The 17,857-nt window shown below is 38.6% G+C and overlaps 1 pseudogene across 1 annotated transcript in view; it reads left to right on the top strand.

Annotated features, from left to right (window-relative positions):
* LOC149814556 (uncharacterized) overlaps positions 1-17,857 on the top strand; it is an 87,408-nt pseudogene that overhangs the window by 26,022 nt on the left and 43,529 nt on the right. Inside the window, exons 3-6 of the transcript XR_016428120.1 lie at positions 16,020-16,100; positions 16,179-16,268; positions 16,463-16,606; positions 16,766-16,853. The product of XR_016428120.1 is annotated as an uncharacterized LOC149814556 (transcript). The remainder of the gene's footprint in view (positions 1-16,019; positions 16,101-16,178; positions 16,269-16,462; positions 16,607-16,765; positions 16,854-17,857) is intronic.

The following is a 17,857-nucleotide window of genomic DNA, read 5'->3' on the forward strand; positions in this document are numbered from 1 at the left end:
GTCAAAAATAAGTATCCCCTACCTCGCATTGAAGACTTGTTCGACCAATTGCAAAAGGCTAAGGTGTTTTCAAAAATCGATCTTAGATCTGGGTATCACCAACTTCGGATCAAGGACGAGGATATTCCCAAGACCGCCTTTAGAACACGGTACGGTCACTACGAGTTCGTAGTTATGCCATTCGGACTGACAAATGCTCCCGCCGCATTCATGGATTTGATGAATCGGGTATTCAGAGCGTACTTGGATACTTTTGTGATTGTTTTTATTGATGATATACTTATATACTCTGAAAGCGTAGAGCAACATCGTGAACATTTGAGAACCGTATTGGGGACTCTCAAGGAACACCAGTTGTTCGCCAAATTCTCCAAGTGCGAATTCTGGCTCGAGAAGGTAATGTTCTTGGGTCATGTCATATCACGAGATGGAGTCGCTGTGGACCCGGCTAAAGTTGAAGCTGTATTAAATTGGGGTCAACCGAAGAATATCAGCGATATCAGGAGTTTTCTAGGATTAGCAGGCTATTATAGAAGATTCATTCAAGACTTTTCACAGATTGCCATGCCCATGACCAAGCTTCTGAGGAAAGGAATTAAGTTCGAATGGACAGATAAGTGCGATGAGAGTTTCCAAATTTTAAAGAAGAAGCTTACCACCGCACCAGTGCTGGCTTTACCTTCAGGACATGGTGGTTTTATAGTCTACTCAGACGCATCAGGTACTGGGTTGGGATGTGTGTTAATGCAAAATGGTAAGGTGATAGCATATGCCTCTCGCCAATTAAAGATTCATGAACGAAACTATCCAACTCATGATCTCGAATTGGCAGCCGTAGTGTTCGCTTTGAAAATATGGCGACATTACCTGTATGAGGAACAATTCGAGGTATTTACTGATCACAAAAGTCTCAAGTACCTGTTTTCCCAGAAAGAGTTGAACATGCGACAACGACGATGGTTGGAATTTATAAAGGATTACGATTTTACCATTTCCTATCACCCAGTAAAGGCAAATGTGGTAGCTGACTCTCTCAGCCGAAAAGCTGGTTGCAGTTTGTCTAGTCTTTTGACAAAAGGGTGGAATTTGGTGGCGGAATTCATTGATTGGAAACCGTTCTCAGATATCGTGGGAAGTATCAAGTTATCGAATTTATCTGCCCATCCGGAGATCCTTACAAAGATTATTGAAGGTCAGAAAGAGGATCCCCAATATGAGAAATTGAAGTCACTAGCCCAACAAGAAAATTCACATTTCTCACTCAAAGAAGATGGTAGTATTTGGATGAAGAAGCGACTTTGGGTCCCTAGTGATCCCAAGTTGAAAGAAGAACTATTGGGTGAAGCACATAGGTCCAAGTACACCATACACCCAGGAGGCACAAAAATGTTTAAAGATTTACAACGAGGGTATTGGTGGAATGGAATGAAGCGTGAGGTCGCAAGTTATGTCTCGAAGTGTTTGACTTGTCAGCAAGTCAAGGTGGAACATCAGAAGCCTGGTGGAATGATGCAGCAAATGGAGATTCCACAGTGGAAATGGGAAGAAATCACCATGGACTTCGTGGTGGGTTTGCCCAAAACACGGAAACAACATGACGCTATATGGGTAATAGTGGATCGATTGACCAAATCGGCTCACTTTCTACCCATACGAATAAATCAATCCCTCGAGAGCTTAGCAGACTTATACATCAGAGAGGTTGTTCGACTGCATGGAGTACCAGTTTCTATTATATCAGATCGAGATCCTCGATTTACTTCTCGGTTTTGGGGTCAGTTACAACAAGCCTTGGGTACGAAACTAAAGCTGAGTACTGCTTTTCACCCTCAGACTGACGGACAATCAGAGAGGACTATCCAGACACTAGAAGATATGTTGCGAGCATGTATGCTGGAGTGGAAAGGTGAGTGGGACAAGCATGTTATTTTAGCCGAATATGCTTACAATAATAGTTACCATGCGAGTATCGGCATGGCTCCTTTCGAAGCTCTGTATGGAAGACCCTGTAGATCGCCTGTGTATTGGGACGAAATTGGAGAACGGTCGATAGAATCACCAATCGTGTTACAACATTACACCCAACAGATCAAGATGATAAGAGATAGACTGCTCACAGCCTAGAGTCGACAAAAAAGTTATGCAGATCAAAGGCGCAGAGAACTCACTTTTGATGTGGGGGATAGGGTTTTTGTGAAAGTATCACCCACCAAAAGTGTGTTTCGCTTTGGTAAGAAAGGAAAATTGAGTCCCAGATATGTCGGACCTTTTGAGATTTTGGAACGGATTGGAGAAACGGCCTATCGTATAGCCCTACCTCCTCAGTATGCTCAGATACATAATGTATTCCATGTATCTATGTTAAGAAAATATCTTCAGGATCCGTCACATGTCATCCAATATGAGGACGTAGATATAAGGGAAGACCTAACAATGGAAGAAAAACCAGTAGAGATATTGGAACGAAGTGAGCGAGTCTTGAGATCAAAGACCATTCCTCTCGTTAAGGTGAGATGGCAACACCATGGCATTGACGAAAGCACGTGGGAACCAGAAGCTAATATGCGGGAGAAGTACCCCAATCTTTTCGAGTAAGCACCTACAGGTAAATTTCGAGGACGAAATTCTTTTTAGGAGAAAAGGATGTAATAACCGCAAACTTTATGCAGCATAAAGAAATTATATTTATATATATATTTAGTTAATTAACGTGAATTGGGCCTGGGATCCATTAGCGGATCCAAAAGAAAAATGTGCATATTTGGGTATTTTAGTAATACTATATAAATAAATAAATAATAATAATATTTTTTTTCAAACCCACTGTTGGACCCAAGTGGATCCAACCCCTGGATCCACTGCTATCCACGCAACCCGGATCCAAACCGCAATCGGATCCGGCATCGCGGGTCGTGGTTCGGACCCGGACCCGACCCACACCCTGTTAAATGAAAAGAGGGGTTAAAAAGGGCAACCCGATATGGGTTGCCCGATAAAAAAAAAAAAAGGGGGACTTTTTGAAAGGGGGAAACCTTCTCCCTCGAGACATCGGGTGTTAGGGTTCAGCCGAACCCTAACACATAAGGAGATGGGGAGGTGGGGGAGCACACGCAGCCGCCGGGAAGGTAGGTTTTCCTTCCTTTTCGGGTGGCCTCCCTCCTACAAAGAGGGACCTCCGAACCCCTTTCTCCTTTCTCTCGCTATCCCCTTCTTTCTCTCTCTCTCTCTCTCTATCTCTCTCTAACTTTCGGATCGCCCTCCGAGTTTTAGGACTGCTGCTCGAAGCTTTGTCGGGTGACGCCAACCGACCTCCTTGCGTGGCTGCCGCAACTCCTTCGCCGGAAAATGGTAGGGTCTGTAATTTTTTTTCAGGTCAGTCATGGGCTTGGTGGGGTGTGGGTTTTCCAAAAACCCAAATCGGTCGATTGGCAAGGGGTTTTCCCCTTCGAGCTCTGCAATGTGGGGGTGATGTCGGCTCTTATGCAGCCCCAAAATCACACGGGAACACCTACCTCAAAAAGGGGGGGGGGGGTTCGTGAAATAAAATGAGGGGACTTTGAATGTGACAGAATTCTTGCTTAATCTTGTTAGGGGAGGGTGTACAGTATGACCCTTCACATTTAGTACCTCAATTTCCATTTTTGCAGAGTAAGGACAGTGGCTCTTAACGAGATTAGTAGACCGTGGATTGGTTGTGCTGATTAAGGATATGGGTTCTTAATAGTTAGGGTCATTTAATTGGAAGATTAGGTTAGAACAGAAGAAAGAAGAAAACATGGGAAAAACTATAGGTTTTTAAAGAACAGTTTGATTAATTATAAGAATCTTTGATCACTGCCTCACTGATGTGATCGGATTCGATGCCACTGGCCAAATCGAAAGAAAATTAGGTCGGTTCAGTGTGTGCTTAGGGACAAAATTAGGATAAAAGGGAGGGGAGAATCTGTATCATTTTTTTTGCACGATTCATGATGCATTGCTTTGAGTCGGGTTCAATGAAAATTTAAATTGCCAGCAGATCCAGTTTTTAATTCTGTGATTGCATTTAGTTTCTGTTTTCTTTTATTTAGCTGAATAAGTTGGGGAAGGGTCCCATTCCTTGATTGCATTTGTTCAGTAGTCCCTTTCTTGTGAGCTATGTTGGCCTGCGTATGTGTAATTTGTGAAACAGAGCCTGCTTAATGTAGGTTGTGTGGTAGCCAAACTGCAATTGAAATACATTTAATTCTTTTAGGCATGGTGTATCTGATCATGTTTTATTTTTGACTGTGTATTTTGGCATGAGTCTGAGAAATACAGCATACTTATTTGAGATTATGGTTGCTGAATAGTGCCTGTTATTTTTGTGAACAGAGCATGCTTAATGTAGGCTGTGTGGCGGCCAAACTGAAATGGAAATTCATGTATTTCTTTTAGGCATAGGGTACCTAATTATGTTATTATTATTGTCTGTGTATTTTAACCAAGTCTGTGAAATATGGCATGCGTACTTTAGATTATGTTAGCAAAATGGTGCCTGTTATGAGGATACTCTACTTCATTCAATTCACACTAATCTGATGCTCACTACATAGTTAGCTGCCCATTACGATGACATTCGGTTTCATAGAAAGCTACACATCAACTGATACTTAATGTTTTTTTTTCTATTATGAGGATGTTCGGGTTACTATCCAGCTGCCTATGAAATTGATATCTATGCATTGTTTTACTTTTTCCCAATTTTCTGCTTTATGGAAAAATTGCAAGATGAATTGTGATAACTGACCACATACACCCTTGTTGAACGTATACAGAAGTCTGCATATGTTTACGGTTGTTACATTCAGTTCAAATATATGATGGTGTACTTAGTGACATATGGATATGTGCCTTCCCGCAAGGGGGTTGCTTGGAAAACCTTGCCTAATTGGGCAATATGGATTGGGTACCTGATGTAGGTACTTTGGGTAATGAGCATATACTTAATGTTAACAACATTGGTGAGAGAAATTGAAGGTTAATTTCTGTGGGCCTGACTGGGTGAAAGATCCCGGGGCATTTGTGTCCGATTGGTTTAAAAGTACCAAGGCATTTAGAATAATGATCATAATACTGATAAGAAACTTAAATGTAATTCGTGCTTGACTGGTTTAAAGGCACCGGAGCACTTTGAGTGGGTTTAAGCAATCAATATGGAAAAAAAAGATTTAGATGGTTTATACACCTTGATAAAATGACAGGTTGGGAATTCTACTGCTATGATAGCAGAAGGAAGTTGGGGAAATGCCCCATACTTCGGGAAAATAACTAAATGAAAAGATTAACCCACTCAGATTCGGGCTTACCTTGGAGAGGGTAGGTGGTACAAGACTCCGGGGACGTGTTTATTTGTTCGAGCGTAAAGCAACTCGTTGGTCCCCAGTCCTCGGAGTTGGGGGGGGGGCGGACTACCAATATGTCCTAGGTGGTAGCTCTTTGTTCTTCTGCAGAAGTTAGGGATGCATCCTGTTTTGTTTTGGCCTTTGGGAGGTTCTCTCGGTCACTGGCCGCTCCCTTGGGATTTCAATCACAGTTAGAATGTTCGGGTTAATAAAACACCGTTGAATAATATACCCCCGAACATTCTCTTCTGTGATGGTTGCCTCGGCCCGTGTGTACCCGCGGGATAAGAAAAGATAAACATCACTTAGAACATGTTAGGTATCACAGTGAGTGGAGTTCTAGAGAGACATGTTTATATTTTTCCAGGATGTTCTGAGCTTGTAATAAAATGAAGTCCTGAAATGTGTAGAGATGAGATACTCAGATTCATAGGATAATTTGCTACATGAATGTTATGCATCACTGTTGTTATTGTTGTAGAATATGCTTTAATTGTTTAATTATAACTGCTGCCTCATCTGTTTGCATGCTTAAATATACGTCTGTTACTGCTTTTACATAGTCTTTTTGTGTACTTCTTAATAAGCTGAAATTCCACATCACATACTAGGTCCATGGTTTACCTGCATTAAGAATACAGTTTCTCTACTTAGACGTGGTAGTCTAATTCCTATAATTTTTATCATTTTCAGGAGAAGAGTAGTTCTATGAGCGATGCGGGATGAGGCGCTGACCAAGACCTGATCTATTTGTTCCCTGGCGATTCTGCTTTCTTTCAGATTGAGATTTTTGTTTTGAGACTCACAATGTGAAAACTCTGATGTTGGATTTTATTATTATTGAACTGGAAATAAATGGTGTGGTTTGCTTTTACCTTCCTGTATCGTTCTGAAATGCTTAACCCGGGAATTATTAGTTGTCTCCGATTAAAAAAAAAAATCCCTAAAAATTTGGGTTAAATTTCGGGGCGTTACACATAGGGTGTGACTAAGTTTTTATGTTGGCTGTCACTGGCCTACCGCAACCCTCCTCCTTTATCCAGGCTTGGGACCGACAGTGTATAACTAAACAATTATACACAGGCGGAGTTACTTCTTCACTTAATTCACCATTCAAAAAAGCATTTTTTACATCTAGTTGGTAAATGGGCCATTGTTTGATAGATGCTATAGCTATGAGGGTCCTAACACTAGTCATTCTGGCAACAGAGACAAATGTTTTTTTCGTAGTCAATACCATATTCTTGAGAATATCCCTTAGCCACTAATCTAGCTTTATAACATTCTAAGGACCCATCACTCTTAGTCTTAACTTTAAAAACTCATCTACATCCTATAGATTTCTTTCCTATGGATAACAAAGTTATCTCACAAGTTTTAGATTTTTCAAGAGCACTAAGTTCTAAATTCATAGCTTCAACCCATTGAGAAAGATTTTTATGCTTCGTTATAATAGGATGGTTCATGAAATGAATGTAATGCAATTAGGCATGATCTATATTTTGGTGCTAATGTGTCGTAGGATACAAACCTATTTGGGGGATTGAAAATACGATTGGATCTCCTAAGAGAAGTTTTCTCTAAGTTTGAACCTTGGGAATATTTTTCTAAAGCATTTATAGGATTTTTTTTATCACGCCAGATATGCGTTTGTATAGGTCTATTAACAATGTCGTCACTTATATGTATTCTTTCCTCAATATTTTCATTATCATTTTCATTGATATTTAGGAGAATATCCCCTTCATCATTCAAAGAATTATCATTAGAGATTAACTCTTCTTTTGGTAAAAGATCAAATAAAAAGATATATTCAACTTCATTGTTGTCTTTGGACTTCTCAAAACCATTTTCATAATGTTACATCTTTAGAAACATATAGTTTCTTATTTTTTGAAACAAAACATTTATATCCTTTTTTGTTTTCTCCGTAACCTAAGAATACACATTCAATATCTTTGGGAGACAATTTATCTCTTTTATGAAAAAGTACAAAGCACTTGCAACAAAAAAATCTTAATCTATTGAAATCGGGTATTTTTTCAAATAATTTTTCATAGGAAGATATATTTTGCAAAGATGATGAGGTCATTCTATTTATTAAATAGGTTGATGTTAGAACGGCTTTGGCCCAAAAACTTTTCAGAATTTTCTTAGAGATAAGTAGTGTCCTAGTAGTTTCCAAGATGTGTCTATGTTTCCTTTTGGCTAATCCATTTTGTTGGAGAGTTCTAGGACATGATCTTTTATGACAAATTTCATTTGTTTTTAAATAATTTTGAAACTCATTTGATAAATACTCACCACCCGAATCGGATCTAAGGATAGAGATTTTGCTTGAAAATTGATTTTTGATAACCATATGAAATTTTTTAAAGAATGAGAAGACATCGGATTTTAAACTAAGAAAGTATATCCATACATATCTAGTAAAATCATCAATAAACGTCACATAATATGAGTATCCTCATTTTGATATGACGGGAGAAGGTCCCCTAACATCCGAATGAATTAATTCAAAAGGCCTCTTAGAAACTAAGGTTCATTTGGAAAAGAAGTGGATTTCATTTTTCCAAAAATGCAATCCTTACAAGCAAAATTTTTCTCATTACAATTTTTTTTCTAAAAGAAAAATGATACATCTTAGAGAAGCTGGGATGTCCAAGTCTTTTATGCCAAGTTTCAATATTTTTATCTTGGACATAATTACAAAAGAGTTGGTAAGAAGGTTTAAATAATTCATGTAGTAGAGATCTTCTTTCCTATGGCCTTGCCTGATCAGCTTCCTGGATTAGAGATCCTGCACGGAGCAACCCTTAGATGAGAAGGAGATTCTACATCCATGATCGGATATTTGAGAAATGGAAAGAAGATTTAGATTTAGTTGTAGAACAACTCTAACATTTGGCACAAAAAAGGTTTTAGAAGAAATTAAAGTTTCAACACTTTTAATTTGTAAAGATGTTCCATCGGCAGTTGAAATATAAGAGGTTTTTTTAATTAGAGCATAATTCGAATAAACCATTCTCAAGAGGTGTCATATGAAAAGAAACCCCCGAATCAAGGATCCAAGAAGACATACCTGGAGGAGAGGAAGAGGCAATTGCGACACTCGATGTAGATGGAGATTTGAGTAGAATTTGTAGTCCTCCGATAGTTGAGCAAGTGAAAAAGAATCCTTTCCTTTGGTTGGTTCTTCCTTCCTTGGTGTAGTTTCTTCGACGAAAGCAACTTTGTTTTTAGGAGCTTCATTTAACTTGTTTCAATTTGGCCTTATATGTCCCGGTTCATGGCAATGATGGCAAATGACTTTCCTATAGTTTCATAATAGTCATTTTGCCTCCCAAAGTGTGGAGGCTTATAAGTTTGTCGGGTTTGGACACAGCTAAAACTTCATCTCCTTTTATCATACCAAAACAAGTTTTCTCTTAGCATATTTTGGCAACAACATCTTCTAAGGAAAGAGGCTTAGATCTATGAAGGAGAGAGGATCTAACTTATTCATATTTGAGCCTAAGCCCATGTAAAAATTAGAAAAAGTATTTTTTTTTCATTTGTTCTCTTCTAAGTTCAACATCTTCACTTGCAACCCATTTGGGTTCAAGAAGAGACAATTCATCCCACAAGGGGCTAAGTGTGCTAAAATAATTATGAACGCTCATGTTCCCTTGCTTAATGGTATTGTCTCGCAAGGTCTTTTTGGGTATACATATCTTTCATGAAGAACCATACTTCGTTTGCTTTGCGGAATTTGGTTATTTTGGCACAAATCTTCAACTCCACGTTGTTCATAAACCATTCAAGTATTTTTGCATGTTTACTTTCCCAATCCTCAATCTTGGATTGGTGATCTTCAATGGCTTTGGTGCGCGCATTTTCCTCTAGAGCTTTTTCTTGTCCTCTTTCCATTTTGGTAAGTTTGGGTTGTGGTTCCGGAATGAAACTCATTATATATCCCCAAAGCTTTTTGCCCTTGAGGTCGTTCTCCATGACGGATGCCCACATCATTTAGTTGGTGTTGTTTAGCTTGAAGGAGAGATCAATCTTGTGCCCACTCTCCATAGTGACTTAGAGAAAGGATGAGCAAAAAGAGTGAAAGCAATTTTCAAATCACAAACTATCAATGGATAGTTTTAAAAAAAATCAAGGGCAGAACCTTGTTCTGATACCATATAATGAAGTATGCGGAAATATAACCCAAGAATGCACAAGCATTCACAAAGTCCAATAGTGGATAAGCACTAAGGCACAAGAGAACTACAAGAAGTCCACAAGGGACAATACAAAAGCCTAAAAAGGTTACACAAGCATGAAAAGAAATAAAATCTTTATTAGAGAGAGCCTTGGAATGCCATGCAATACAAGGGGTGAAGACCCCTATTTATACACAAAAGAAGAGTAGTGAGAGGCCATTGGGGGCTCCCATATGGAGTCGTTGGGAGCCCCCAACGGTCATATTTATGACCATTGGGGGTCCCAACGATGGGGCCTCCAATGCTATTAAAGAAAAAGAGAAAATATCAAGAAATAAAAGCTAAAAATTATAAAAAACAAAAATCTACTTAATTAAAATAGTTGTTTCTAGAAACAACTATGTAAAAAAATTAAAATACCTCTATCAGGTATATTGTATATATATATATATATTAATATATATATGTATGCACATGTATTTTAACACTAACAAGGTTTTAATAGTGGTCATAAGAGCAACTAGGGCAAACGTCTCAGCAAAATTTATCCTATATTGTTGGCTACACCCTTTTACCACAAGTCGAGCTTTATATTTTTCTATTGAACCATCTACTCTTATACACCCATTTGCATCCCACCACATTTTTCCGATCCGGCAGTTTCACTAGCTCTTAGGCTTTCATTCTCTCTAATGCCTCAAACAATATATACATGCTTTCTGGTATGTATGTGTGTGCCGGTTTATCACACAGGTATGCATGTATGAAATCCATCATGTATGTACATGAAATCTTCCATTCAGATACACTTGTATATCTAGATTCACTAACAAGTGAGCACACTTATGCAGAATTACATTCCAGATATGCATATATAGACGGATTCGCTTGTAGTCTATACGTGCACATGCTGAGTTTTACACTCAGTTTTCACATAAATTCTGTATACAAATAATCGTCATAGAGCATACAACTAAACCTACTCTTTTTAACATTAACCCATGCAAAAACACAACAATTCACGTATGCATGAATACACATACTTTCATTCAGTTATACATGCGTGTACAGTTTTACAATCCTGATGCAGCGAGAGCCTCGGAGCTTCACGATAATGGGTGTCGACGTGTTGCTGCTCTTTGAAACAATGAGGGAATCAACGCAGTCATGCTATGGATGGACATTGATGCGGGTCTTCCAATGCACAGCCAGTCGAGTAGCCACGAGTATTCACAGGAAACGTGAAACCAGAAAATCGGATCAATCAATCCGAGTGATACTTTATTATGAGATCGGTAAGGGAGCACAATGAATATGACAGGTAATAAGTAAAACTGAAACTTGCGACTGGAATACCAAATAAACAAAGTGAAGAAAGGCTGCAAAGACTGACGTGAAACTGAAAAGAAATAATGGAAATAATAAACAATAGGGAAGAAAGGAAGTAATAACAAAAAGAAATAAAGGGTTGTTGCAAAACTGACGTGACAGAGGAAAATCAAAATAAAGAAAACAGGAGAAAAGTAAAAGGTTGTTGCAATATGAATATTTTTTCTTCTTTTTCTCCACGAAGCCCTAAAAGAGGGCTTTTAAAGACGTCTGATGGATTCGGGTCTCGGGTCCAGTCTGGGACCCGGATCGTTCTTCATGTTGTTGTTGGGTCTGTGACGTCTGAGACGTTTCGGACCTGCTCTGCATCATTCTCTCCTGGTTGGGAAGAAGTCGGCTCTAACGACTTGTTGTCACCACGATATGCATATAAATCAAACACATTGACGATAAGCAACATATAGCGATATTCCTGGACGACTCCAAATCAAAGCCTGTAGATTGGTTTTGAAATTGACAGTTTATACCATCTGCTATGGTACCCCATGGAAGCACAAGCTGAATTTATGTCCCTCCAGCACGCGGTCTTAAGGGTTTGGCTAGAATACCAACAATACAAGCATACTTACCAAAAACTGGACCACCTTCTGAAAACTTCACTATATCTGCCCCGGATGCATAGTGGCTCTGCTCACCGTCCATAGAGAAATCCCCGTTCAGGATCTTGTTCCCAAAAACATTGTAGGCTATTGTGGTATACCAACGACCAAGTGCATCATGATCAATTCTAGAACCCATGTTGTCATACAACCATGCCTTGATCTCCCTATCAAGAGCAGTGGACAAGATAAACTGAACACGGTCCTTTCATAAGAACATACTGAATAGATAGGAGCTTCATGACCCTCAAATGTAAACTGTTTAGCACCAACAACTGCTTCCCACACCTTGATAATCTTGTCATCCCCACAGATGATTATACTGAGTTGTTTGTTAGGGTGAGCAAAAGCAATGCCATTAGCACCTCCAACATGAGCGTCAATCTCCAAGTGATGATCCGTCGGACAACTCAAACCAACGATAGAGGTCCCATCGTCGATCGTCCCCTTTGGGAGGCAACCATCATTAGTGGGATTCAGTGTCGAAAACGGAGGCTGGCCGGCCGGTACGAAGACTATCGGTCTTAGAAGGACAGGTGGGCCAGCATCCCTGTGCAGGCTCACTTTGACGCCATTCAGTTGCACGACAGGTTGGTGGAAGGTTGGCCGGATTGGATCGACTGCTCTTACATCCGCGAAACCAGCAACATCGACGCCTAATCCACCACTCGTTTTCAGCATGGACGTTGCGTGCGTCTTCCTAGACGACTCGATGGCCTCGAGCCATTCTTTGCATCCATCCATACGCTTCGACAAACTGGCTACCTCCTTTTCTAGGCGTAGCATATCTTCTTGCATCTCCCTCACCATGTCGAGTATCCGCTTCATGATCTTCTCTCGCGCCTTTCCGCTCGTAGGACCGTTCCTCGCTTCTTGCGTCATGTCGTTGATCAAGGAGGAGGAGTTGTGCTCTGATACCATTTTGATGCCGCGAGAGCCTCGGAGCTTCACGTTAATGGGTGCCGACGTGTTGTTCTTTAAAACAACGAGGGAATCAACGCAGTCACGCTATGGGTGGAATTTGATGCAGATCTTCCAATACACAGCCAGTCGAGTAGCCACGAGTATTCACAGGAAACGTGAAACTAGAAAATCGGATCAATCAATCCGAGAGATACTTTATTATGAGATCGGTAAATTTACATTCAAATAGACTTGGTATGCAACCATATACAAATTTCAAAACCAAGTATGCTTGCATGACTAAACCTATTTTCAGATATGCACCCAATCTTAACATACTTGTGCTGAAAAAAAAATTGAAATATGCATGATACTGAATTTCTTTCACATGCTACGTGCCTCCAACGATCCATACTTTAGACTAATCGTGGGAATCAATTTTTATAATAGAGCACACACCCAATAAGGAGCTCTTATAATAAATAAAGTTATGTTTTACTATGACAATAGACTTATACAAAATTTCTTTTTTTTTTTGACCGGACGCATAGAATTAAAAATACATCCAATAAAGAGGACTCGTAAATCCCCAACCATGTATTTTAGAGTAAATATTCGGATTCACGCTTTTTTCATGGATTTTCATCAAAATATTGCATGAAAATCCAATCTATATTCAATTTCTCACTTGAATCAAGAGAGGAAACTCGTACCTTAACTGTAAATCGAAAAGAAATATGGATTTGATGGTGAAAACGTTGGATGGCTAGAGATCAATTGATCTCCCTCTTCTTCTTCTCTTTTCCTCTCCTTCTCTCTCCTCTTTCTTTTTCCCTTTCTCTTTTTCTTTCCTTCCTCTTTTTTTTTTTTGAGCCCCCCCCCCCCCCCCCCCCTTCTCCCACCCTTTCTAGATGGGCTGGAGATGGAGAGTTTCCTCGGTTTGAGACTCTTATTCTTTAGTTTCCAAAATTTTCAAAACTCTCTTATTTTGACTTTTTCAAAGTTTTCATTTTTTAAGTCTTTTCTCAAACCTTCTTAAGTCTTCTTAGGCATGTATAGGGACTCTATTAAGAAGTTCTAAACAACCATAAAAAATAAACTTCGGAATTGAATAAAATTAATTAATTAATAAATATTAAATAATAAATAAATATTTGAAAGCTTCCAAAAGTTGCCATATTAACTTGGGAGGCTTCTTAACACCAATTAACTTCAATTTAAAGGTGCAAAATGGATTTAAAGTTAGAAATTTGATCGACATGGATTTGGATTCGGATCCAAGATCCAAATCCATCTCCAAAAATCCAAATGGGTCTTGAGTTGGATCAATATCAGATTAATATGGGTCTTGGATAGAGTCTAGATCCATATTAATTTGGATCAAATTCATCAGATCCGGTCCGATCCAAATCCGAGCCGACAAACTTATCTGTTTTCGAAAGAATGTGATTTTTGGGTCAACCAAAGCCCAAATTCAAAAAAGTAAAATATCGTTGTGCTCGAAATTTTGAGACGCATCCAACGATATATAACATGAATATAAATTCTGAATTTCGCCCAAAAATAACCCGAATTTCGCTTGAATTTAAAAGTAAAAAATAAAACTTTTTCTCACGTTTTAAGTGGCTCATTTAGGCCTTGACAATGAGATCTGGGCCAAGCCCAGACTCAAAGGCATCGGCCTAAAATTGAGAATCTAACAATTTTTCTTCTATACTTAGCCAAATTATCTCAAATTTAACTAAGTGTGAAAATATGCGATATTACATAACCTACTATATCATTCTTCTCCTTATTTACCCTCATCTTTCTTCTTAGCATCAAAGATTCGGTCTCCTCAACGAGCAAGTTTATTAAACACAACTTGAACAAATATAACCAAAGCAACCAAGTCCCCTCTATCATGTAAAAATATAGAAAGCAAACAAAGAAGACAATTAACACTAAAACAGAACAAAAAAATTGCAAACTATGGTATTACTACAAACCACTGTGAATAAAATTCGCATTTTTCCTAAAGCAAAAATAAGATCCACTACACCAACACACAATACTAAATTCCTACACATGAAAATTTTAGAATACAAAAGATAACAACAAACACAAAAGAAGGAAAACCTAGCATAAATAGAAACACGATCCCACTACACCAACACATGGTACTAAATTCCTACACAAAAAAAAGTTGGAATACAAAAGATAACACAAAACAAGGAAAACCCAGCATAAGCAAAAATACGATCCCACTGCATCAACACATGGTACTAATTCCCACACAAGAAAAATTGGAATCTAAAAGATTACGACAAACACAAAACAAGGATAACCCAAACACTACACCCACTTATCCAAACACCTAGCCAGAGCTCACCAATAGAGAGAGAGAGAGAGAGAGAGAGAGACCTTGAGTCGGAGTAGTACTCATAGAGCTTGCCTCTGGTTGAGAAGATGACGGCAGATCGTGCAGCAGGTAGAGGGCACGGTGAAGAGAGCGCTCTCTCCAGTGGGCTTTCTCTAAGGTGCTTGCCTCTGGTGGAGAAGATGATGGTGGGTCGAGCAACATGTATAGGGCACGGTGGGAAGAGGGTCTATCTGGCAGGTAGATAGGAAGAAGAGGTGGAGCACAGTGAGGGATAGAGGCGAGAGGGAGAAAGCAGTGTAGCTTCGGCAGGGGGATCTCTGGCATGCAGGTGGGCAACAGAGTGCAGAGAGGGAGAGGGGTGAGCAAGTGGGGTTAAGCAAGGGTTTGGGGGTGTTTTAAAGTAGCATTGTGTATGCTGAAAGGAGATTGGTGATTTCGGCTTAGTTAAGCACTCTTAGCTTCAACCTAAAGTGATTTAACAAGACAAGCACACATGCATGTGCACACGAAATCACACATGCACAAATGTGCACTCTCACACATTCACCAACTCTCAAAATAAATTGAATTTATCATGGTTTTGTAGGTTTTCTCAGAATTGATATGAACTGAAAAATATTGCAATATTTTATAAAATTTAAAAGTGCATTATGAACATGATATTTTCCATTAAGTTCATCATTTTATTTTTCTATCTTTTCAATTATTATTATTTAAAATATCTCCATTTTCTCGATAAAACCTCTCTCTCTCTCTCTTAATTCTTCTGAGAGATAACCTTAATGGCATTCAGAGTGTTTAGATGTGTATAAACACTTGCCACTACATTAGAGAAAAGCAACATGCTATCAGTCACTTCAAGACTGAACATTGTCTATCTGACTTGTTCATGGAGGTTTCAGTGTGAAGTTTCATTTCTTACTATGCTATGCACCATCTGACATGTCACTTTTGTCTATCATCAATCTATTATTGCTTATGTTTCCTGTAACTTTATTGTTATATCTGCAGATGTTAGAAGTAAGGTGTATGTATTTTACTCCATTTGAAAGCATTTACTGCATTATCTCCATAGTTCATCTTTGAAGACATTTTGTTACGGAAATTTTTACTTCTCATTTGGAATGCATATCTTGCCTAAAGTGCAAGTCTTTTTGAGAATGTTCATGAACCCTTTGCAATATGGTAATAATGGTAGTTTGTTGTGCAGGAATTCCAAAGGATATGATATGGCAAAAAGTTTTAGTTCAAAGTTCACACATGTCTCACCTGTGTGGTATGAGATAAAGAGGTCTGTCTCACAATAACTGTGCTCCCGATTTGTATGGAAGTACCTTTTCCTATGTACTGAATGTTCTTTTGTTCACAGTGAGGGGTCCAAATTGCTACTGGTGGGACAGCATAATGCTGACATTGGTTGGGTTTCTGAAGTAAAAAACAATGGACATCCGCTGGTAATGTCATTTTTGCAATGTCTTTTGCAAGTGCAATTATTTTCTTGTTTGTTGATATGGTAATTCTATTACTTTTAGAGATTTTTGCTTTATTCTTAACCATCCTGCCTATCATTTGTACTAAAAGTAAATACACAATATCTTTACATGACTTGCACCATACATGACCAATTGGAACTAAACTTTTAATACCTTTAAGTGGAGGTGATCTAGTTTAAGCATTGCAAGTTGTGTTTTCATATTTGCAGGTATTACCTAGAGTGGTTCTAGAGGCATTTCCTAATGAGATGTTGAGAAAGAAGACTTGGGATAAGGCTATCAATCTCATACTAAAAGAGTGCGAGTATGTTATCCTTCTTTCAATATTTCTCCAAATCCATTCTCCTTGTCTTACTTCCACTTGTTGATATCTTGTAGTACTGCCACCCACAATCCGATGCAGCCAGTTGTTTAATTACCTTGTGTGCATCATCACTCATTTTCTTGGTGACTATTTATATAGGGTGATGGGATATGATGGAATTGTACTGGAGTCCTGGTCAAGATGGGCTGCTTATGGAGTATTGCATGATCCGAACATGCGAAGCTTGGTAATATCTAACTAGTTCTCTCTTCTAATTACTAGCTAAAATATTCAGTGTGTGAAATTTCAGGAATGCTGGAGTGATATATTCTGCAATTATGATGTTCACACGCATGTTAACTATTGTGATGAGATGGTTTACTAGAAAAAGTGGGTTCTAGTATCGGAAGCTAGGTGAAATAGAGCCTAAAAGACAGGAAGGAGATCATGAATGAACTATAGCAATGATAGAACTAGATCTTGTCCTCGTCCAATATCTGTATTTTATAAAATGAGTGTATGCTGGTAGTAACATCAAATTCAGCACAATAAGTTTTTTTACATAACCTGATTTTCAGCATAAAATGATGGATAATAACTAACAACAACATGCTGTTTGTATAATAATGTTGATTCTGTATGAGTGGTGACAGGGTGTCTACATATAGGATCTCAAAGTCAAGTCAACATTGTGTTGCCACCATGTCCAGGAAAGGGAAGGATTATAGGAAAAAGCTGTCACCCCCTTACATTTGGCAAACTTTTATTGGGGATGGTTTTTAAGGAACAAGGCAATCAAGTATTGTTTCAACTATATATTCTAAACAACTCTAATAATCATTTTCTGTTCTATCTGCTTGGTATAAATGACCAGTCTTGTACTACTGAAACCAAGCTCCTCTTGTTAATCCCTCTTAACATGCTTTATAAATTACCTTCTTGGTTTTGAAAATAAAATGCTTTCTCTTTGGATGCCAATTTTTCTGTTATAATCCAATAAAATGCAAGGCTTAGTTTCTGAGTAATTTTTCTGTTGTAATCAAATAAAGAGCCACAGCAGATAAACATAGATTGGAACAAAGCACTTCTAGTTTCTCCATGCGGTGTATATCTTAATGGGCCTGCATACTTACTGATCTGGTATCACATATAGTCATCAGGTCAACTATTTTATGCTTTAGCTTTCCCTTATTCAGATCAGAGTCACTGATATCGCCGATATATTGAAAATATCGTGATATTATCAGCTAT

This window comes from Nuphar pumila, chromosome 15 (assembly GCF_984573655.1).
Source record: "Nuphar pumila chromosome 15, dmNupPumi1.hap1.1, whole genome shotgun sequence".
Lineage (NCBI taxonomy): Eukaryota > Viridiplantae > Streptophyta > Magnoliopsida > Nymphaeales > Nymphaeaceae > Nuphar > Nuphar pumila.